At 32.3% G+C, this 24,412-nt stretch overlaps 1 protein-coding gene across 5 annotated transcripts in view; it reads right to left on the bottom strand.

Moving 5' to 3' along the window:
- The window catches only part of LOC118203290 (cAMP-dependent protein kinase catalytic subunit alpha-like), a 367,556-nt gene extending 358,317 nt beyond the window's left edge, over window positions 1–9,239 (bottom strand). For 2 of the 5 annotated variants that reach the window (XM_085818643.1, XM_085818641.1), the window contains exon 1: window positions 9,092–9,238. The gene's annotated coding sequence lies outside the window, so the exon portion shown is untranslated. Of the gene's footprint in view, window positions 1–9,091 lie in introns of all 5 variants that reach the window. The other 3 variants (XM_085818645.1, XM_085818644.1, XM_085818642.1) reach the window with 2 other exon arrangements.
- Between the last annotated feature and the right edge of the window lie 15,173 nt (window positions 9,240–24,412).

Genomic DNA, 24,412 nt, shown 5'->3' with positions numbered 1-24,412 from the left:
AAGCAATGCAATGGTACTATATCTCCTATTTATAACAACTTTAAGAGTGTCTGTTAGAAATTATTTAATGAAAATTCACTTTATTTTTGTTAAACTGCATATTTAATTGGTTTTATTGTGCAGTAAATAGGAATAAATTAAAGCAAAAATGGAACTTGAAATAATGTTTAAGTAGTCCAACTTTTCTTTAGTCGCAACCTCTGTTATTAAATAACGAAAAATATGTGTGTGCGCATATTTTTTTATATGCACATATATATGTGTGTGTTCTTTGCATTGTGTACAAACGGCAGAACTTAGAGCCACCAAATTTGAAAACACGTAATTCCCTCAAATATGTGCAAATAAAAGCCTTAATTTTGAATTTCAAATTCATGTTATGTTTTGGGAAAAATTCTGATTAACAAAATGATCGATTTAAAAGTAGTGTGTTACCGTTCGTAAAGCATAAGATCTTTATGTTTCGAATCTAATCAGAAAACTCACCGATTTAAAAGAAAATGTGCTGATTCTCGATAAAGCGTAAGATATTTCATTCTTCTCTGTAAATTAATGTGTATGTTACTAATTAGCAAACGAAGTGAATTATAACAGTTTAAAACGGGAAATAATAAACAGAGTTCTTTATTTCTATTATTATTTATTATACAAAATCATACGCTTTAGCACATTTCATATCCAAAACCTTTTTCTATTTTGGCCGTAATTCCGCAAAAACAAATTCAGCTGGAGACATAAAATTCATACTACAGAGGTACAATGTAGTACTAAAAGGATGAAGAAAGTGTAACAAAAAAATTAATAGAACGCATATACAGTATGGGACGAACAGAAAACGTCTTTATGGACTGAATGACATTGGTGTAGAAAACCGCCTTACCAAGAGGGAGTACAACAAACCAAAGAGCCTTAGCTAGGGATATGACGTCTCCCCTAGTTGCAGTGATTGCATTGCATCGTCTGTCGATACTAAATACCAGATTATATAACAGTTCTTGTAGTAAGAGTTACCATTCTTCAAGGAGCACCTGTTTCAGTTTTCTTGTGTTCCTCGGAAGATAAGATCACGCCGTCAGGCGATTCTCTAAAATACCTCACACATGTTCAATGAGATTTAAACCAGGACAGCATGTTGGCCTATTCATTCTGTGGATACCTTTACTTTCCGACAGCTCAACAGCATGAATCATTTGTGATCGTACACTATATCCATAAAAACGAAGTCGGGACCAATATCATCCAGAAGAGACGCACGTGGAGGAGGATAACTTCATCACAGTAATGATCTCCAGTAAAGTAAACGTTTGTCGAAAATGCGGAGCTCCATCCACCCGTTCATCGGAATGTCTTCTTATACAAGCACGCCAGGACGACGTTAACGGTCTCTTTCCCAGATGTTAGTGGAATGAAAGCATGTCACTACTTCTTTCCATATCAAAATTAGTTGTCTATTCTTTGTGTTCTCTACTTCGTTGTAAATGTATAATTATTAAAAATGTATAACAGATTATTAAATTGTTAAGAAGTACTTATATTATTTTTAAATTTCTCAGCTTTCTAAACAATGAACTTTTAAGATCTTAAGTCACATGGGTTGGCTATATTTCTGACCCCCATGTGGTAATTTTTTGGCGTGGATGATGAATACACTTGTAACTTAACATAACATACAAAGCTTTTATAAACTTTTTATGTTAAGCTACCAGAGTATTTATCATCCCTAAAAGTTACAAATATTTAAGACTAATATACCACTGTGTTAAGCTACAAGTATTTAAGACTGCTTTGATAGACGTGGTAGCGATTTTTGCTGTCTTATTTTATATTTTCTATTATTTTGCTCTTTAATTATTTTATTTTATTAATTTAATTCCTTATTTTATTATTTGTATGTTTCACACCCGTAAAACATATTACTCACTAGTAAACATGTTTTCAAAGTGAGATAATATGAGAAGGAATTGCTCGTAAAACACTAGAAATATTTGGTTATGTGGATAAAATTCAATTTCTACATATAATAAAAGAAAGAGTCTGTGTGTCTTTTTCGTTCGGGCTGCGCGTAAGTTAATAGACCCAGGGCTATGAAATTTGGTATAAAGGTGTATCTAGATAGAGCCAGTGCACCTTGAACCGATTTTTTCAAAATTCGAATCAGATTTTTTTTTATTTTATCTTTTCGATTTTATCGCATCATTTTGAATAGTTTCATTTTTTAGAAATGTGGTTTTGGCACCAGTTCTTCATTCAATTGTATATTGGACTGCTGACTGTTGAAAATCAGCACTGTTGCCACTTGGGAAAATGAGGGCGATAATTCTGTGCCGTTTTTAAATTTAATGTTCCTCTTGGCTACCGGACGTTCGTTGAGAGAAGGCAACGGGAAGTTGGTTTATTTATTTATTAGGATAATTAATATTTGTATTAATATTTGTATTGTAACAAAATTACAATGAAACATTCATTGTAATTTTGTTATATGTGAACATATATTATTCAATTGTTCTGCAGAGTAAAATTCTGCGCAGTTTTTGAATTTAACGTTTGGTATTCCCTTCAGGCATTTTTCTGGTACATTTAAAAGCCAGACGAAGTCTGGCAGTATAGCTGCTAGTAGTCCATAAAAATAATTCAACGTTTAATTAAATAATTGAAAGTTTCCTATACTTCTATCTATGCCTATACCTATTTATTAGATCAGTGGTTCTTAACCGATTTCATAATCTGCTTGATCTCTTAAAATAACATTTTGGGATTTCATTATCCACGTGCTGGTAAAAGGTTATGTTTTGGTAAAATCCATGTGTTGGTAAATATTAATTAATACGCACTAAACACTCAAACACTGTAGAGTGATTAGGCTCTTCTGAAGCAGGAGACTTGAAAAATGTGCAGTGCCCTCGCCGAGACTCGAACCCTGGACCTCTCGATATGCATCGAGTGTGCTTCCAATTAAAATAGAAGTGTATGCGGAAAAGGCTGAGAAAATACCTTATTTCAAAAGCCGACTGGAAGCTATGGAACCCGATCACCAAATCCTGTTTGTGAGAAATTATTTTTCATCACCTTTTTACTTAGAGCACCACTTGTAGAATCACTAGGTTTTTTTGATGCTGGAGAAGTGAAAATGTGTAATACCCAGGTCTCGAGCCCTGGACCTCTCGAATACTCGTCAAGTGTGAGTTGCAGAATTATCAACAATTTAAAATTTGCTTATGTGCTACTAAGCCTGAAGAAATAGCTACTTGTTTGCATTTGAAACTCTTAATAGAATAGTCAATTTTGGTACTTTCAATGTCTTTTTGCCAAGTGGGACCAAAAGAAAACTTTCAGTTTCGTGCACCGAAAAATCTGACTTCTTGACCGCTTGCCGAATTGCTTATTTTTCCGTAAAAATTGTAATTTTAATTGTAAATTTTTTTCTACCTGTTTTAACTGTATTTGGTGTTTTATGTTTCTCTGTATTTTACAATTTTAATGAAGATGATTTGTGTTTTTATGTATTTTTGCGTTGCCACGAAGTGAGAACTGAATTATTGAATCAGAAATCTCTAATGAAATTCGAAGAAATATGTTTAAATGAAATGCAGCAAAAAATGTGCATAATTTAATAGACCGTATAAGGAAGTCATGTTGTGTCCACATCAGATTTTATGCTATTTGCTGAAAGCGATTTATGTAATTTAACTTACGCAATTTTTAAAACCAAATTTTCACACTGCTGACAAGTTTCTTTTTGGATAATCTTCATATATAAGGATAAGCTATGAAAAGTATAAGTTCTCTATGAAAGACAAAATTAAAATTTAAATTCCACTATTTTCAAATAAAGTAACACATGTTTAAAATAATTGTAGTTAGAACGCTTGTCTTAATTGACTCGTGTCTTATATCGTAACAGTGCATCTACGATAGGTTGTTCAAGATATACTTAGCTTTCCAGTCTTTTCCGAACGCTTTGTATTCCCAAGGTAATTAGTACATGAGCGCAGTCTATCAAATGAATGCAAGTATAGCTTCTTTTAATTAGCAATGTAACATTTCTTCTGGGTATTTCTCATCTTAGATATTGAAATTAAGGTTACACAAAGAAGAAAGTGACTAAGTACACTAATTACAGATACTGAGAAGTATATTAAAAGGCAATATAGATTTAATGAAGTAGTTTTCATTTCTCTTAAATCAGTAGTTCTCCGAATCGCATCATTATTTCTATTTTAGGAACAGTGATGTTTCTTGAAAGGGAAAGATTGCTGCGGTGGTTTCCACTTTCTTCCTTTTCATAAAAATAGGAATAAAGTCTTCTTTGAGGATTTTAACTTTTCACATACATAGAAAATAAAGTATTTTATTAAAATGTGGAATAAATATGTAATAAAATTAACGATGTATATCACCTTATAATTTAAGTTCTTCGCGTATGCTCTCTATTATAATACGGACGAATCTTACGCAGAAAAACTTCCTGTGTTTTATCTTTATTGAATAACCCATAATGTAAGAATTAGAACTATTCTTCCTTTTAAAGAAAAATTAAGATATTTTAATAATTATGAGTTACCTTAGATAAGATAGGTAGTAAAATCATTTTGATCAGTAAACGTTATCCCTGGGAGAGTCTAAAATTCTATACCACACAACGAAATAAAAAACAACATAAGGCAGAAAATCTGAAGTACGATTCCTGTCACTTTCGTAGCTTTATTATATTAAACAAACGTGTTATTAGGTAGCACCCAAACGATTTTTCTATTCATATCAAGGGGTTTAAATCATGGCATTAGAACTATACTTTATTAGTCAACTAATAATATAATATTTGTCAAATATTGTGAATTAGTCACATTATAAATTTGTATTACGTAATTACAGGTATCATAAATTATGTCCACTAGATACTTGATTAAGAATGAAATAGGAACAAATTACTAAGCAATACGTATATCGCTTTCAAATCGCCGAGTCTATTACGCAATGTAAAATTTTAAAGTAAATTAAAATGGCAATACCTCTAAGCAACACAAGTTCAAATGGATAATAAATTGAAGAATTTAGAAATCTACCTGCAATAAAATGACTTGTCTCAGTTGGCAATTTGTCAAGTCGCTTGGATTATAAATGCCATGATGGCGTAGCACATGGTAAATACTTTTAATCGCATAGCAAAAATGCCTTTTTAGTGTATCGTGTGAGCAGGGCTGTGATGATCTTTCGCAACACCTGTATTGTTTGCAAGACGCCGCTGCTCAGACGGGAAAGTGGTTAATGACGCTAGAGCCCGGGTTTGAATCCCGGAGAAAGCATGTATGTTTGTAAGCACATAGTGCCTGTGCGGCAATGAGGCACTTAAAATACACGGTCAGTCCGAAATCCTTTCGAGAGAATGATGTTAGGGGAAAGGGGTAGAAGACCCTCGGATTGGAGCTGAGGTGTTCTCCGTCGGAAATCCAGACTGAGACGGAAGTTTAATAGTTATCTTAGGTAAAGCAATATCTCAATCACATGGTTTTACAGATATGCTGGTCTAGCTTCTACTAGTACCTGTTGCAGAACGTGATTAAGATGCTGAGTAGAACAACCCCTTTGATAAAATTTAAGAAAAAATTTACAACTTAAAAAAAAAAAAAAATCTGAAAGTTTTCAAATTTTAAATTACGTCCAAAGGGGCGTTTTTTTAACGTTTTGTGTGTTACCTTTATTTATTAAATATATTCTTCGCACTTAAACCATAAATTTCAGTTCAATAGCGATGTCGCAAAATAACTTTTAAATGAGCCTATCTTTAGAATTTCCGATACACAGTTCCGCGCGCTGGAAATAGAAAGGTTCCCCCCCCCCGTAGATTGTTGCCATTTCAAATCGTTGAGTTTGTTACTCAAAAATTCGTTAAAGGTTTACAAAATATGAAATCGATAATAAAACAAATTCCGAATTTTAAATTTGGGCTTTCAGATGCCCATATACGCAGTAGGATTACATCATTCAAAATTGGATGGCTCTAGGTACCGTTGTTTTATCACAATGTGAGAAACATATATACATTTATGCAGATTCTTCATTATTTAATTTCTTCAAATATAATGCAGGACTCTAGCATTTGGTGGCAACAGTCTGAAAAGTGATACACCGTTTATAGTGATTCGATGCAAAATTGCAAAAAGAAAACAATAGTCCTTCAGGGACAAAGCCCCTTTGAACTAAAAATTAAAATACGTCAAAAACAGGATTTGCTTCTTTTGTCCATCTGATAATTGACATGTATAATTTTTCACTTTCAAATAAAAATTTAGATGTCAAATTTTTGTTCCCTAAGCTCTCTTTTCTGATCAGTCTTCAGTCTTTTTATCTCAAAAATATTCATATGCCTTTACTTAATTTTTAAATTATAGCTGCTAGGAATGATAAGACTATATATTTCGATGGATGCAGCGTACCTAATCATCTTCGATGGATGAAGAGTAATTTCTAGCGTATCTACTGTTATCAGCTTGAGTTGATCGCATGTATATTCATGCTATGCATGCACACATACACTGTACCAATAGATGTATACTGATGCTGCTGATTTCGATAGTTCGCGTACAAAATAGAACAAGAAAGGGATGAAACTGACGTTGCGCAATATTTCATAGTGGGCCGGATTAAGCAATTAGAAGCGCCGCATTTCGCCCACGGGCCAGCTTCCCCCCGGTGTAAAATAACTGGTCATGAAAAAACAGATTGCCTCATATATTCTAATTATACGAAAAGAAATTTATATCGAAGAAACAGTGTAATAATTTCCTTAGATTATGAAAGGTGGTGTTAAAAATAACATATGTGATTCACTTTGTGGTTTCAAAAATGCTTATCAAATTTTATTCTGTACTAAGTTACAGAAAATATGCATTGAATGTTTTGCGAATTAGACATTTTGGATATGAAATAAATTGAGTACCGCAAAATATAAGACAAATTTAGTCTTTGAAAGATAAAACAATTCAAACTTACATATTGTAATATCACAATATATATGATTATTTATCCATTTTTATAGCTGAAGTCATCAAAATAAATTCTGGTAGTATCGATGGAATTTTTCAGTAATGTATAAATTTTTTCATTTCTCTATATATCAATTTTTATTTTTTAATAACTAACTTATTTATGCAATTTTTTGCTCAAAATCTAGATACCAAAGCAAACGCTGGAGCTTTCAAAACTAAAATTTGCTTTCTGAGTATCAATTTATTTAAAATTAAAGGTCCAGTTTTAAGAGATGGCAACAGTTAGGTTAGGTTATTTGAACATACCGAAATACACCAGAACTATCTGTCTAAGGAAGGAATGACTTTTGTGGAGAACTTTCTAAAGGGAACTATTTCGTATTCAAGTTGCACACGGGAAAAACTGCGAAACCCAACCATGCAAGTAGCCCGTACTCATGAGTTCGAAAACGGGGCGAACTATCAGTATTCAGCGGTCTTTTTAAGCACTGGGAAATAGAAGGGTCGTAGGTGTCATTTCTTTTATTTAATAGCAAAATTCCCCTTTGGAGGTGTTCTTAGAAGGTAATCGAAAATTTTTTTTAAATACAGATTTCTAATATTTTCTTCTGAACCTGGTTCACGCGATTACAAGAACAGTTCGGTGAGATCTTCAATATAATGTTCAAATTTTTCATTTATAATCATAGGGTTATCTAACTGAACAAAGCAATTTCTTCTATCGTGTATAACTATGTGTTAGATTTTGTGAATGTATTTTTAAAAGTAATAAAAAAAACTAGGAGCTATAATTAATATGCAATTAACACGTTCTTTCTGTGCTGGTTCAAGGTTAAACCTTGTTCAGCAAATTGTTTAAATAGTTAATTTAATCAGAACGTTTTCAGGAATTTATGTTTAACAAAATTATCGGATGTAGTATGAAAATTATTCAACATTTGTTATTCAGTTAAAAATCGTTTATTAATTATTTTAAGCTGAATAACTAAAAAGAAAACTTTAATTGCATAAAATAAGTTAAAAATTACTTAAAGAAAAAAGAAAACAGATTTTATATTACTCCTAAAGGGCGTAACCTTTATTTATGAAATACCCTGTTCTTCGCATTAAACGCAACAGCAATACCACAAACTATTTAAAAACAGTATATCTTAAGAATTTCCGTTAGACAGTCTCGAGCGCTGGAGATAAAAAAAAAAATTTCGTACTGTGTTGCGACTGCTCGCTTTGAAATCGTTAAGTTTGTTAATCAGAAATTCTTTAAAGTTTTACAAAATATGAACTAGATAATGAAACAAATTCGAAATTCAAGCTTCCAGGTGCTCAGTTCGGGTGGAGGATTACGTTATTTAAAATTTGATGGCTCTACGTACCTTCGCTTTTTCAGAATGCGAGAAATATACTTACATTCATTATTTAAATTTTTTAATACAATACAGGGCGATAATGTTTGGTGGAAACAATCTGAAAAGATATTCAGCCGTTTATAGTAATTCAACGCAAAATCCCCTTTCGAGACTAAAAGCCATTCTGAGCTGACGCTCCTTTGGGCTAAAAATGATTCTTTTTGTATTCGCCAATGAGAAGTTATTACGTGTCTCGTAAATTTAGTAATTTCTTAAGATTTTATCATAAGCATTAATTTTAAAACCTTTAATTAATTATAAAATTCTTTAAGTAACAACATTGTTAAAATTATCTAAAAATAACGTTTAACTCTAAATCTCCTGATCAGATTTTTTTTATCATGCCTAATTTAAATACTTAACGTAAATAATAATAATTGATAGTAATCATTATAATTTTTTCCTATCATAAACTTATTTAACACTTCTCTAAAGTATACTTAAACATTAAATTTACTGTAATTGTAACTTATCTCAACAAAATTTACTTTTCATAAATCTCATTAAAAATATTTTCTCCATTTATTTGAAATTTACATTCTGTCATTGAAAATTATTGATTTCATTTTCTTCTTCTCTTACCCCACCTGTTGGAATAAATCGACCATGCTTCATGTATACGTGCAAAAATTAAATAAATAAATAAATAAATCCAGCACAATTAAATATTTGCAAAAAATAATGGATAAAATGCCTTACCTATAAAAAGAGAAAATTCTTGCAGTCAGATAAAAAGAGGTAATCCTTGCGCCCAAGAAAACCTACTTATGTTTCACAAATCTGCACACGACTTCGCTTCAGAGACAATTGTTGCACTGGAAAGGTATCCGCGACGCTAGATCCCGTGCGGTGAAACGCATCGCCAGGAATTTCGCCAAGTTTGCGCCAAGTAGAAATTCTGTCTCTCGTAAATATGTACGATAGAATGACGCTAAATGAAGAGCATTTTCTTGTACATTAACTTATACTGGCGTAGATTTCTTACGTAATTAAAAAAAATTTTGCAGACTTAAGATGGCAGAAAATGATTTAAAATATATCTTCGGAGCAACTTGAAGAGAAAAAGCCTTAACTCTTTAGTTTACTGTAAAAAGAATTTCTAAAAATGGAACGAAAATTTAATTTAATGGCACCTAATTTAGTTATTTTAATAGCATATAAAATTTAATCCTTATGTCTAATGTAATTGAAAGCATCTTTACTTGTGAATTTTAAAAGTTTTCCTACTGGATGCTGATATTGGAATGTTTTTAAAAGTAGCAATATTTATTGCTTATAAAATTTCTTAGTTCGTGATTAAGTTTGCTTTCTGACAAATGATACTTGAAAATAAATAAATTTGAATGTAAAGTGAAAAAAAAAAATTGCAGTTTCGCGGTAGTTAAGCCATTATTTTAAATTAGGACATAATTTTTAAGCCATGAAGGTTTATTATTTTCAATTAAGCTACAAAAATTTTGTCCTGGTCAAACAAAATGTATAACAGAATATCACGTCTGGTAAAACGAAACACCAAAAAAGAGGAGAAAGAATGTAGATGCAGCTCTTGGCAAATGTTGCTACTGCGCGAAAAATAAAATCTTTAATTAATCTTTGCACACGGTGGATTCTAGGAATGTTAACACTGGAGATGAAACGAAAAATTCTTAATTTATCTTTCAAATTTATTCAATTTATCATTCATACACAAATTAAGGGATCTAAAACCAATGGGATGCCACTGCGCGATACAAAGTACTTTTAACTTTTCTTCCACGCACTTTTAACACATATACATTTCTTAGAGTGTTCCCATTCGACCAAACATAAAGTCTTTAATTTATCTTTCAAATTTAATCAATCTAATATTAACAAAGAGTTATTTAAGGCATTTCTTAATAATTTAAAATTACTTTTATTTTTTAAATGAACCTAATTGAGAAAAATTAAAATGCATTTCATTTATATATATGTCCAGCTGATAATTTTCAAAAGCATTTGCAGCTTTGCTGTAATTAAAAAAAATAAGATGTTTCCAATAACATATGTTACACAACCGGCACACAATCATTTATTCATTCATTTTCTATTTCTGTAAGATTATAAGATTATATACCTTATTTTTTATTTATTTCTTTATTCTTTTTAATCTAAATGGGCTTTGGCCCAGAAGGGCTATTAGTCTTGAAACGGTATTTTGCGTCGAATCACTAAAAGCATTGAATCACTTTTCAAATTGTTTCCACCAAGTACTATCGCCCTGTATTATATTTTAAGTAATTAAATAATAAGAATATGCTTGATTGTATGTATATTTCTCCAAATGTGAAAAAGCAACGGTACCTAGAGTTATCCAGTTTTGAAGAACGTAGTCCTCCACACGAATATGGGCACCTGAAAACCAGAATTTTGAATTTCGAATTTGATTTGTTATTTAATTCATATTTTGTAAAACTTTAACGAATTTTTGATTAAGAAACTCAATGATTTCAAGTGAGCAATGGCAACACTGCACGGAATAAAACATTTTCATCTTCAGCGCACGAGGCTATCTATCAGAAATTCGTAAGATATGCTGTTTTTAAATATTTTTAGTCCAAATGCTCTCGAAACATGTATGTGTGCATAAATGGAAAAAACTCAGTTTTGAGAGAATTATAAAAACTTTTTTTTTTTTGGAATTTTTAATAAGGCACTTTTTTTTTTAAATTGTTATACTGCAGCCTGAGGTTTGCAGTCTTTTTCTGTTTGAGATGTTTATTTTCAGAATTCGTTGGATCGAACATTATTATGTTTACATCAACCAAGTTCTCTTTCTACACGGCTGTTAAAAGCAGCTGAGAAATACTAGAATCGGAACTATTTATATGAGAATTACATTGCTGCTGTGAATATTTACCAAGTTTTTTTAAACTAACATAAATATTCAACTTATTTTTAAAATACGAAATTTTATAATCTAATAATAAAGACTGCAGAGTAAGAAGTGGCACAAATAAAGTAGTTATCGCATGTACAGAGTTATTAATGGGAGCTGTTTATGAGTTGGAAAACTGATCAGTTTAATAAAAATAATTATTTCTCAACTGTTATTTCTGAGGTTTATTAGCTGTGTCACAAACTCCTTATGAAATATATTTTAGTTCATTTTAAAATTCTGGATAGCTTCATCTATTCCCATATTTTTAATTCCCTCTCTTTTTCACAATTACAAATTTCTTATTTAAGTAATTCCAGTGCAGATTGAATATAAATCCTTAATTCCATCCTGTAAAATCAATAAACATAAGAACAAATGATAACATTACTAATTTGCAAATAAAATATTAATTAATGCACACTAAACAAGGACATCGAAGGACAAGCAAAAGTTCTTTATTTTGAAAGATAACTCTGGGATATTACTTTACCTTGTCATTAAAAACATAAAACTTCAAGTCGGGCTCTTTTCTTGTTTATTCTTTTATATTACTTACGTAGTGAGCAGATGTTGTACTGTTAAAAATATTAATTTGAATTCCAGTTTTCGTCATTGTGCGCACTCTAAGCGTAGATGTGTAATGTTAAACGTATAATTAATTAGTTAGTAATGCTAATGTAATTTAGTCCAGTGCAATTCTGAATAATTACGTATCATAAAAATATTAAAAATTTGTTTTCAGCATTTCGAGGTAGAAACACATAAAAGAAAACGTCCAAATTTCTTTCCTCCCTCAAAAATATAAATATTTATAACCTAAGACTTTGCACTTTGGACCACTGAGAGGGCACAACAATTAAAGAACTTATTGTGTCTAGAAAGACAACATTTCTGAGATTATCAAGCGATGTGGATAATAAAATATGAAGTTGCGATCTTAATGGAAAATTAAGATGCAAAAAGATTTTGCGTCTTGTCAAAGTTGGTGGTCTCTAATGATTAAAGTTATGACAATTGAAGGACTCAATGCAAAAGAAGCATTCCTAAGATATTCATATAGTCCTAAGATCATTATCACTAGTTAGCAAGGTTTTTTTCACATAGATTAAAGTAGGTGCCTTCAGTCAGTTTTTGCATTTCATTCAAGAATATGAGTACGAAATACGAAATTCCAGTTTTATAATAAACTTTAAAAACCATTGCAGGAGTTTTTGCTATTTAAAATTAAATATGTTCACATAACTGCTAAAATATTATCTAATGGTTATATATCGTGCTTTATTTCAGTGAAACGTACTTTGAATGATGCATAAGTCATTTGAGTCTGAGATATACTGTAGCAAAAATAATAATAATAATAATAATAATAATAATTTGGATATGGCAAAGACCCAGAGGGCCTATGTTCCGAAGGGAGATGCCTTCGTGGAGGATTTTCTGAGGAAAACTGACTTGATCTACGTTACACGTGGAGAACCAGTCTTCAGAGACATTACCGCTCGGCCGCTCGTGGTCCCAGTCATTACGGAAGGGATGAAATCACAGATTTGGAATTGCGTATTTTGTCATTAACTGTAGGAAGCTTCTTTTACATCTAAAAAATTAGTCATGAAGAGGAAAGTAGCAGAGGAAAAAAATTATTTTATGAAAAGAATCGCAGTCAGAACTTCTTCCACTAGCACACAGTTTCTTAAACTGGGGGTCGCGGAACCTGCAGCAGAGGATCGCCAAAAATTTTAGCACTTTTTATATTTCTTTAACTTATTATAATAATTTTACAATTACCAAATATGTTTACACAATGCATCTGAAAATAGATCAATATAAGACAATACAGACAAAGAAAAAAAGAAAATATTTCTACGCATTATTTTTATAATATAAACGTACAGTTTTCTTGCTTTGCACGTGACGTTGTCATTTCGTCTGTTACTTATTTAAAATTTTTCAAATTGTTCTATGGCTTAAAATTAGAAATTAAAATTAATGACCTAAAACTGCAATAGTATATTACAGTACAAGCAGAAAGATTGACATTTCCACTCACGCGTGTGTCGAATTTGCGCAATTCTTATGGGGTCCCACAAAATTTTCGTAAATATTATGGGGTCCTGGGGTCGCGAAAAATATCTCAGTGATAAAAAGGGGTTTCGGCTGAAAGAAGCCCTGCATTAGCATGTGGGCACACACACAGTCATAACAATAACACTCACTATATTCTTTAAAATAACGAAGGAATATCGTTTTAAAGATGAATACACTAGAAGAAAAGCACGTATTAATCATTACCCTCTCCATTCCATCGTTTTAAATTTATATCTGCATAGCATCTTCTTGGAATAAGATACTTTTACCACTTCTACACATAAAATTAGTCTTTTTAAGAAACATTTTAAGGCCGTGCGCAAGAATAGATAACTTTTTGCTTAACTCAAAAGTTAGCTTCCAGTTTAGTGCCGTAAAAATGAAAGAAGAAATATTTATTGGCCTCTAAAATTCAAGACTAAAGCAAGAAAGAATTTGCATAAGTTAATTGAAGATGAACTAGAGACCTGGAAGTCCTTTGTGAAATGGGAATTTTCCTTGAGATTTTAAGATTTTTGAATGATGAACACGGGAATAATTCCATCAAAGTATTCAGAAAATTGGAGCATAAATACCAAATAAATGGAACTCTAACATGATGGATGTCACTTTCTAATTTCAGATAACGATATCCTTAACAAAGCAAAGACACAACAATGAGTGCTATAATTATTTTTCCTTTTTAGAATACCTTTTGCATCCTCTGTATGTCTAAGTTATTTATTTTGTGATAGTTTAAAGTCAACATTTTAATTTTTTATTTAATATATTAATTGAAATTTAAGTGCTTGATATAGGATGAAATCTAAGTATTTAGTATAAATAAAATTTAAATGACAATATATATTATAGTGTATAAAGATTAAAATTACAGAATTTTGAACATAGCATTAGATATAAAAATTGAATTACTAAAGTATAACATTCATTTACAGTATAATGTATTACCTTAAGTGCTGAATTATTTAAACAAATTTCATAGTTATGTAAGTATATGCGACGTAACTATAATTGTGTGTTAACAAAATTGGAATATTTTGCCTCTTCTTCCGGAACCAACTATACTCTTGTCACATAAACTTTTTATGTGTTATAAATATTTTACTCTCGTTTTTCGTACTCAGAAGAGTGTGTCTAGGTGAAGGTTATGTGTTTTGTAGTATGTCCTTCGGGAATTACTACGTGAAGGTCAACTCATGTTACGTAGTCAATTCCCGAAGGACACAGTACAGAGTTGCAATTTTTTAAATTCCGACGACGGGATCCGACGGGCTGAAGAGCACTCAAATCAGGGGTCTAGCTGTTCTGTCGATGGCGTTAAGAAAAGAAAAGGTTAGGCAAAAGGTTAGAAAAGGAAAGGCGAAAAAAATGAAAATAAAAGTTTAGGCAAAATAATCTGTTGTTCTCCAAGCGGTAGATAAAAAGATTAAACTTATTGACTAATGTTACTTTACACGGCAAAGAAAAAGACTGAAAATCCTTTTCCCAGAGAAATATTATACCTGGTCGGATTTGTTTACTCTGCACTTGAATATCTTATTTCTTCGATTCTAAAACGCACCCTTTAATTCAAGTATCACCAAAAAAAGAAAAAAATTATTTCTAGACACATAAAATGCATAAATTAGAGCGCTAAAAGGTATATGGCAAATATTTTTCAATTAGCGATTTCAGTTTGCTAACAGAAGCAGTATATCTATTTAAATTAGTAATTCGATAAAATCTGTTATTTAATCAAGCCTATGGCGCATCTGCCAGAGTAAAAAAAAAATTAACTATACAAAAGTATTAAAATATAAATACATACACAAAAATATAAATACAATGTGCTCGTAAATGTTCCATTTTTATATCTAGAAATGTGTAAAGTTTTGTATACAATTTCAGTATACATTTCGATATGTACAGTGTTAGTTGTTCGACGGACGTCAAGACGATATTCAGTTTCAGTAAATGTCTTCTATAGTATTTCTTAGCTACGGTTTCACCTGCAGCTGTCATTCAGCCTTTTAAGTGGCTGATATCGGTGATGTTTTCCTAATCGTGGAGGTTACGCGTTTTGGGCATTTTTTCCAATACATGTTAATGTGTTTCTATTTTAACATGTTAAGCGCCAAGCTTCTTTTTTCTTCCTTTCCGTTTAACCCATGGTATCCGAACTAGCCACTAAGCTGAAGGCAGACAAAATGTAGACTTGATAAAAGAATATATTTTTTTAAATGTGTATCGTCAGTTTGAACGAAAAAATATACTGTTAGTCACTAGTACCTAATGCTATCCGAGCGGCACGTATAATGTCAGCCATCGGTGGCTGACGCGGTCCGAACGGAAAATTTTATATATTTCAGTGTGAGTAATACGGCACTTGACGTAAAGTTGCATGGATGGATAGCCATCTAATGAGTGGACATAAAATTACATTCTTTAACTCAGCTTTAAGACAAGAATTATTTCAATAAATTTTAAAGAATTTATTATATAATAAGGTGGCGAAATCCCGGCCTTCTCTTTCGATGACCGTACACATAAATGCACAATTAACATACTACTAAATACTAAATTCTCAAGTGTGCAGTTATTTCTTTTTTTAATTGTCTGATTTTGAAGCAACAAGCATCGGCAAATGCTAAACGGAAGCCTAATGTCGTAATTTGACTTCTGTTTCGATGTACGTATTAAATCTCTGGCTTCGAGTTTATATATTTATATTAATATTTCTTGAAATGTGAAATAAGATTATGTATTAATATTTCTTGAAATGTGAAATAAGATTATGTTTACTTGAAGACCTAATACAGTTTTGAAAATTTAAAAATAAATATTTTAAATTTGAACGTGTACGGCAAATTCGTTGCTGCAAAATATTCAAAGCTGTTAATTATTCGATGCATTTGTTATGCGTGTATTTTTTATAGTTCTTAAACTTTCAATCGTATTCAGAAACATTTCGTAATGAAGATCAGTGGGTCATGTGTATGACTGCCAGCTGATTAACATTTTACAGAGTATTCAAAGCAGGAATGGATAAAAACATTGAAAGATTAGTAAACGAAATTGCTGTGTTCAAAAAAAGTTACAATATGTGTTGAAAAATTCTCATGATGTTGCTGAGAAATTGAAAGAGTATGTTATTTTTTATTTTTTCATTTCTTTAACCTTGGACCAATCCATTGATATATGAGACGTAGCCCAGTTAAACATCTTTTAATGTAACTGCGTTCATTTTAATATCGTTGAAGAGCGTATCGGTCTTGAGTTACTTTATGGAAATTTAGGGAGTCAGGTATGTTTGACAAAGTAAAGTGACAGAGTCTATTGAGCCTTTTTTTTTTTCAGAGTTGAAAAATGTAAAAATTCATCTTTGCCTTCACCGGAATTCAAATTCCAGACCTCCTGACGGCAGCTGGATGTGCTTCCAATTACACCACAAAAGCACTTGAAGAAGAAAATTCCTTATATTCTCCTCCACTTAAAAGGCAGATGGGGAACAGGGGGACACAGTGGTCAAATCTAAGTCGTGGTAAATTTTAACCCCCCCCCCCCCCACATTTTTAGTCGGGAGGCACTTGTAAAGCAATTTATAATATATTTTGAAGCCACGAAACATGAAGAAACGGAATTCTAACATCAGACCTTCCGATTGCTTGCTAGACATATTCCCAATTGCACCATGAAAGAGAGCGGCAAGAAAGGAAAAATTTCCTTATAAAGTTGTAGATACATTAGGTATTTTTTTGGAAGCAGGCAAGATGAAAAATGAGCAACGCCTTCGCCGGGAATCGAACCACGGACCTCTGGAATACGCGCCCAGCATGCAGATGACCCCACCACGAAATCACCCTAAGAAGGCGGGAGAAATACCTTATATTCTTCTCCTTTTAAAAGGTGACTGGGATTTTTTAGGGAAACCAAACCTGGGTGAGGAGAATCATCATCCACCACTCTTTTTGTTCGGGCGCCACTGTAGAGACATTAGGTATTTTTTGGAAGCAGGTAAGATGAAAAATGAGCAACACCTTCTCGGGGAATCGAATCCGGACCTCTGGAATACGCGCCCAGCGAGTAGTCCACCACAGCACGAAGGCACGCGAAGAAGGCGAGAGAAAACCTTATAAATTAGTCTAGAAAATGTTACTAGATCCTAGTAAGTTCACCATTGGTAGAGCATCCTCAATGTTAGGTAGAATTTTCAAACTGTAAATTTTCCTCTGCTAAAGTATCACTGTTTTATAGATGAAGAGTGTGTTGAAAAACTCTTAAATCTGAAGCATGTTATGATATCATTTCAAAAGTGTGTGAATAAAATTCGAGCAAGAAGGTTAACAGAAGTTAATTCAGAGAATATTATGAATTAGTTAAGGAATAAAGTAATCTCATCTCATCATAATGAATTGCATTGGCTTTCTAGAGAACAAGTTCTCAGCAAATTTTGGAAACTGAAAGGCACTTTTCGTACTATTCTGGAAGAGGAGGACGAGTTACATGAGGAAAAACACCTGTAATGTGATGAGAAATCGCCATATGATACAGCATTTTTAGCTGTTGAAGCCAGCCACCTGAAATATCTAAATTTTATACTTAGCGGGAAGAAACAGTTTCCTAATTGAATAAATGATATTCATACTTTCGAAATGGAATTAAATACTTCAAAACTCAGAGTTAAAAATGGGGATTTTAGTCACTTTTCGCAAAATGAATAGCGAATCTTTTGAAGATAATAACAACTGTACCAGATTAAGTAAAACTATTCAAGGACACATTTGAGACCGAAGCGCGAGGTCCTAAATAGAAGAAATCTTTATATCAGAAGTGGTAAAAAAATTATTTTTTAAGATTTACTTCGCCATATTGAATTAAAGTTTTTGCTTTAATTTTATTATTGACATAAAAGTATTTTATCAATTTAAAAACTTGCGAATAACATTAAATTCATAACTATAAATATTGTAAATTACTAATTAATATGAATTAATAATTAATGAGCTTGCAATTGATTGTGGTTTAAAATAATCAGCAATTTTTTTCTCGTGACACTTTCTATCTGCAATATTATTTTTAAAATAATGAGAAATTAATATAAATTTTACACCATCTTTATTATGAGTATAAAGTTCTTTAAATGTTTTTTAACACATTTCATGTTTTTCTAAAACTAGGCAATGGATGATCTGAATTTACGCATTGTGTATCGTTTTCTTTACCTGATCCTTCTTTTACACAATCAAGAAGATTTTTTTTTTTTTGTTATTTCTGTAATATTTGATTCATTATATTTTACAGCTGTCATTTCATTAATTAAAACTAATTTAAGTCAAATCAGTACTTGTGTTAAATGAATTTATCAGTCTCTGTAAATTAATTTCAGATTCATATACACTTCATTACCAAATACTGTTAATATTTAATGAAACTAATTCTCGTAAAAACAGCAATAAACAAATCTCATAAACAAACAGACAACAACAACAAACAATGATTATTTCTATTCTTTCCAAGCGATATTAATTCTCTGAATTGCATCTCAAACAGTGATCGTTTTTGCTAAATAAATCTGTTGCAGATTTTGAAGACTGCATTTTTGAAGTTACTGATTTTAATACACTACACTGATTAAGAGAAGATTTTCATATTTAGTCGATTATCCCGAGAACTCAAGGACAAATTTCAATGAAATATGGTATGTACAGGCTCCTCGGCGAAGGTAGGTGTTAAAGATTTTGCAAAATCCAACGCAAAAGATGGCTAATAAGGTCAGTCATATAGCTCTCAAAGCGAGATTTCATATTGGATTTATAATTCCCTTTTCACTTACTGAACAAAATATCTCAGCGATGCCTAATAACATACAAAACGGACACAATAATCTTAAAACCAATTCTATATTTAAAATGAAATTTGATAAGCTTCCACCATTACCAGATACTTCTGAAACAATTAATATCTACTCATATACAGTGGCTCCCAAGAGTGTTTGTACATTTTCGAGTTTCAGTGAAACATTACATCATTCATTAACAGAAATTAATATTTCAGAATGAGAATTTGTTAATAATGTCTATAAATTTCTCTTACCAAAAATATATGAGTCGTTCAAATGCAAGTGGCACTGCAATCGGTTTGAGAAATGGTTTAATATAAATTCGTATACAAAAGAAAGAAGTAACACAGACGTAACAGATAGACTAGATAAAGTCACCTTATAGGTTGAAACAAGTGTCCCAGTAGCCAACGAAACAATGGATACCTGGGTGAAGAAGCTCCGAGGTTGGTTGTGGAACCAATTTTCAAAGGCAGCTTGGACCTCATTGTCGTCGGGAAATCGCCGTTCCTTCAGAGATTTCTTGAGTGGACCGAAGATGTGATAGTCACAAGGCGAGAGGTCCGAACTGTAATGGAGATGTTAGAGTAACTCTCAGCGGAATTACCGTAACAATGCTTGGCACGCCATAGCCACATGAGGACGAGCATTATCATGGAAGAAGATAACCCCGCGTGACGCGTAGTATGTCACGTCGGCGGTTTCTTGATATTCTGTCTCATTTCCTGCAATGTGGCACAGCACGTGGCAGCAGTGAGAATCGCGCCTGAAGGTAGCTATTCCAACAGTAGTGGACCATCGACGTCAAAGAAGCACATTAACATGATACCCAGCTCTAGTGGACGTGTAAGCCTTCTTCGGGCATGGAGATGAAGAGTGTCGTCATTCCATGCTCATACTTTTGGTGGCTGGATCAAAGTGATGGCACCATGTTTCATCAACGGCAATGATCCTTGAAAGGAATTGGTTCCCCATTTTGTGGTACCGCATAAGGTATTGCATGGAAACAGATATGCGATGAATTTTCTGCTCCCATCTGTCATTTATTGTATTACTTTTATACTTTATGTTCTCTGTTATATTTACATGCATTGCAATATGTTTCTTGCACCCTCTGTTCCCAAATCTGTAGCCATTGTACAGCCACCTAGCCACTGTAAGGCCATGTTTCTCACCCAACTCCTTTAATTCTTCGATAAGCGCTGGATAGTGGTGAACGAGGGGCATACACCTGCTTACCTCTGGTAGACGCCAGATGCCCCAGTTCTCTGTCATCTGTTACCTGCTCCTCTGTCAAATGTTTTGGCACCCATTGTGCACAAAACCTTCCGGTATAGCAAACTTTCACTCAGTATTGTGTGCACACATTTCCTATGCTCATAGACATTTCCTCCGTTATTTCTCGGGTTGTGATTCTTTGATTCATTTTCACAAAACGTTCCACAGCTGCAACTCCTTCCTTGGGTGATCACCTTATGCGCTTGACCAGGTTGTGGCCTGTCGTTAGTACTGCTTCTTTCACTAGGAAAATCCTTACACTATCGGAATACCGATCTGCGTTTCATACACTCCATGTAATACACAATTTGCATTTGACGATAGATTTTCAGATGCACTCGCATTTCCCGCTGCTAAAAATTGCATGACCCTGCTTTGATACCATTTGGAGGCATAAATAATGTGAATGATGCCTTTTAACGTACTCCGACGCTATTACACACACATCTGGCGGGATCTGGGGATATCCTATGCAATCCCAGCACTCAGCGCCCTCTATAGGTGCATCAAAAGTTCGACGATAGATTTTTAGATGCACTCGCATTTCCCGCTGTTAAAAATTGCATGACCCTGCTTTGATACCATTTGGAGGCATAAATAATGTGAATGATGCCTTTTAACGTACTCCGACGCTATTACACAGACATCTGGTGGGATCTGGGGATATCCTATGCAATACCAGCACTTTGTGCCCTCTATAGGTGCATGCGCAGTCATCTTTCTCTTCAAATGGCGGAGTTATTACAGCAATGCCACTTTCATTTGAGCGACCCTTAATTAATTCTTTTATGAATATTGTAAAAGTTCTTTTTTTTTTTTAGAAAATCAATAATCAAAAAGTAACAGAAACATTTCCTAACGAAAGTCTACGTACACTTTACGGAAATCTACACATATTAGTAAGCATTGGTGTATTTCTGTTAGTTAGTATTTTGTAGGATATCTTGTAGTATGCATGACAGATTTCAAACGTTTGGTCATACAGTTCAATATTTTTTTGGTAATATCTGCATCAGTGTTCCTCCATTCTTCTATTATTCCTATTTTTAGTTCGGTCTTCGTTTTTATGTTGTGTCTTTGTACTCTAACATCTTATTCTGTCCGAATGCGTTCTATCAGATTTTAATTTAGTGACTGAGATGGTATTTTCAGAACTTGTGGACAATTATAGACACGCCAAAGGCGAACGTTGACGGCAATGTGCTTAGGGTCGTTATCCTCATAAAAAATAAATTTGTTTCCAATACCTAAATTTTGGGGACATAATTTTCAATAATCTTTTAAAATATTTAAATAAAGAGCATGGTTCATTACGCCACCATTAAATACTAAATTATCTAATCCTGATGCACCCCCACACAAGGAAATCTTCACCGCCATCCTTTACTGTTGCAACCAAGTTCTTAGGATTAAGTACCTCATTTTTCTTCTCCGTACAATTATATGCCCATTGGAACCAAAAATTTTAAACTTGCTTTCATCTGAAAATAAAGCATAGTTCCAATGCGCTTCGGGCTTACCATTGATTTTGCGAAGGAAAGAATAAGCTTTCTATTTTTTGCACTCGCAAAACATTTCTTATTTAGGTTAATTAAAAAATAAAATTACCACCAAATGCTGCAATTCTCGTCAAAATTAATAAATATACACACAAATATGCCAGTGAGTTAACTTTTCCTTAATTTGTAACAACACATTTGTGTAAAATTATGTACAGTTTTACACAAATGTGTGGGACAGAAGACGGATACATTTGGGAATCTGGTGAATGAGGCAATATTATGCTGAATAAGGCAATCAAGATTGCGATCTGATGACAGTGCGATTAATGTTTAAATGTGAAATGGATAGTTATTATTTATTACATTATATTAATAGAGAATTTTTAAACTGGGTAAAATCCATAAAAGAGATATTAAGTGCTCTGCCAAAATACTTTTACTAAAAGATTTAAATTTGATAATGAATGTATCTTAACACCTGTTTTAAGTCAAAAGTTTAAAACTTGATGGGTAAATGTAAATATAAATTTATGTATGTTAAAATATTTGTAATTAGGCATATGGGTCGGGTTAAGTTTTTATTAAATAGAGTGAAGCATGAAAGAGCTATCTGCCTAAAGGGAGAGGTCCCATCGTGGAGGAATTTCGAAGAAAAACTTACCTTTGAGTGGGTATTAAAAATATGCATATAATTTTCAATCATATTATAGTTATACATATTTCTTATGTATAACTATAATATGATTGAAAAATTAGGGTATATGCTATAAATTTCGGGTATATGCTAAATTACTGTAAATTACTTTACTCGAAAAATTTAGTAAATACACAGAAATTAAAGATTTGCACATGCCGGAAATGAAAACTAGGAAATAAGTATGCGTATTTATGCATATGCTTTCAAAAAGCATGTATCTGCCTTTAGCAAAATACGTAAATATTTATTAAATTATTTATAAATGTATTTGAAATGAAGGATTTATTCATTCATAAACACCCGTGAGAGTTACTGTGAAAAAAATCTAATTATTAAATGTATCTAAATTTATAATGATTATATTACCTAAATATATAAAAACCTTAACATTGAATTGTAAACATAAATTGAAATCCTGTTGACAAATGCGTTTATAAAACTATTTAAGCAAGAATTGTTCGTACTGGAAAGCAATCTGTTAAAAGGTACTGTAAAGCAAATTCTATGAGATGCGTACTTAACGAAGTAATAAAGAAAAGTTTTAGAATATGTATTGCTGAAATGAAGGGTAAAAAAATCTGATAAGTACAATTAAAAGAATACATTACATTTTATAATAACTCAGTTATAAGTTTTAAATAATATTTCAAAAAATCCGTTTTTTATTCCCTTTCAGAAATATTCAGAGAAAGTTAAGTACATGGAAATGAGCACCAATATTTAACGTATTTCACTATTAAAATAAAAGGTGCTCTAATTTGAAGTGGACCAAATAGAGCAAGAATGTCAAACTCGCGGCCCGCGGGCCGCATGCGGCCCACAGCAAATATTTTTGCGGCCCGGCCAATATATCGGCAAATAATAATATATAATAATAAAATAACATATCGACGAAGAAAAAAATGAAATGTTTACTGCTAAGTAATTAACGATAATTTATTCAGTTGTTAGATTACTCACAGCGAGCTGACACACACACTACTTAAATTACAAATGCGTGTGAGTAGCTTGCGTTCAGCTACCTTCGGCTTTTGGGGGACACGTGCACTCAGAACTTGTACGCATCCCCCGATAGCCAAATGTGACCGAACTCATGGTCTCAGTTTTCCAATCATAATTTTGTACGATATATTGCTTTATTATTAATTATTACTTAATTCATATTGTTACGGATTTCATAGTTATTTATTTATTTAGTTTTTTTTTATTTAGAATTGTAATTAGATTTGCTTCATGTTGCCTTAGCAACGCAGACGATTTTTGAAAAGACAGCTGCGTTGAAAGGTTAAAAATAGAACAGCGCGTGCATTTAATACCTAATAAATAAATATCTCGTAATTGCTGTTGCCATCCACAAAAATCCAGATATTTATAGATGTTTCCAGTACATTCGAGAAATTAATTATAAAGCTTATAAAAGCCGTGAACAAACAACTCATCTCAGTAGTAGCTGTAGTTCTAGCGAACTGTTTGTTTACTTAATGCTGTGATTGATTTGTAGCGATTTCGCTGTGAGATAGAATTAGTTTCTCTGTTTTGAATTGATTTTTGCTAAACGTTTGACATTTTGTGATATTGTTAGAATATTTTTGAAGAAATATTTCAGCATTTTAATTTATCTCTTGTGGAAAGAATAAATTTTTGTTAACTTTTTAACGTTAACCGTGTTTATTCCAGCCCTTTGTATTCAGTATGTCTATATCAAAACCAAGTGGTAGTAAAATTAAACGAAAAATCGCTG

The sequence above is a fragment of the Stegodyphus dumicola genome, chromosome 6, assembly GCF_044657685.1.
Source record: "Stegodyphus dumicola isolate Sdum_Otavi_A_Nest chromosome 6, ASM4465768v1".
NCBI classification, from domain to species: Eukaryota; Metazoa; Arthropoda; class Arachnida; order Araneae; family Eresidae; genus Stegodyphus; species Stegodyphus dumicola.
This window is presented reverse-complemented; position numbering and strand designations above follow the sequence as displayed.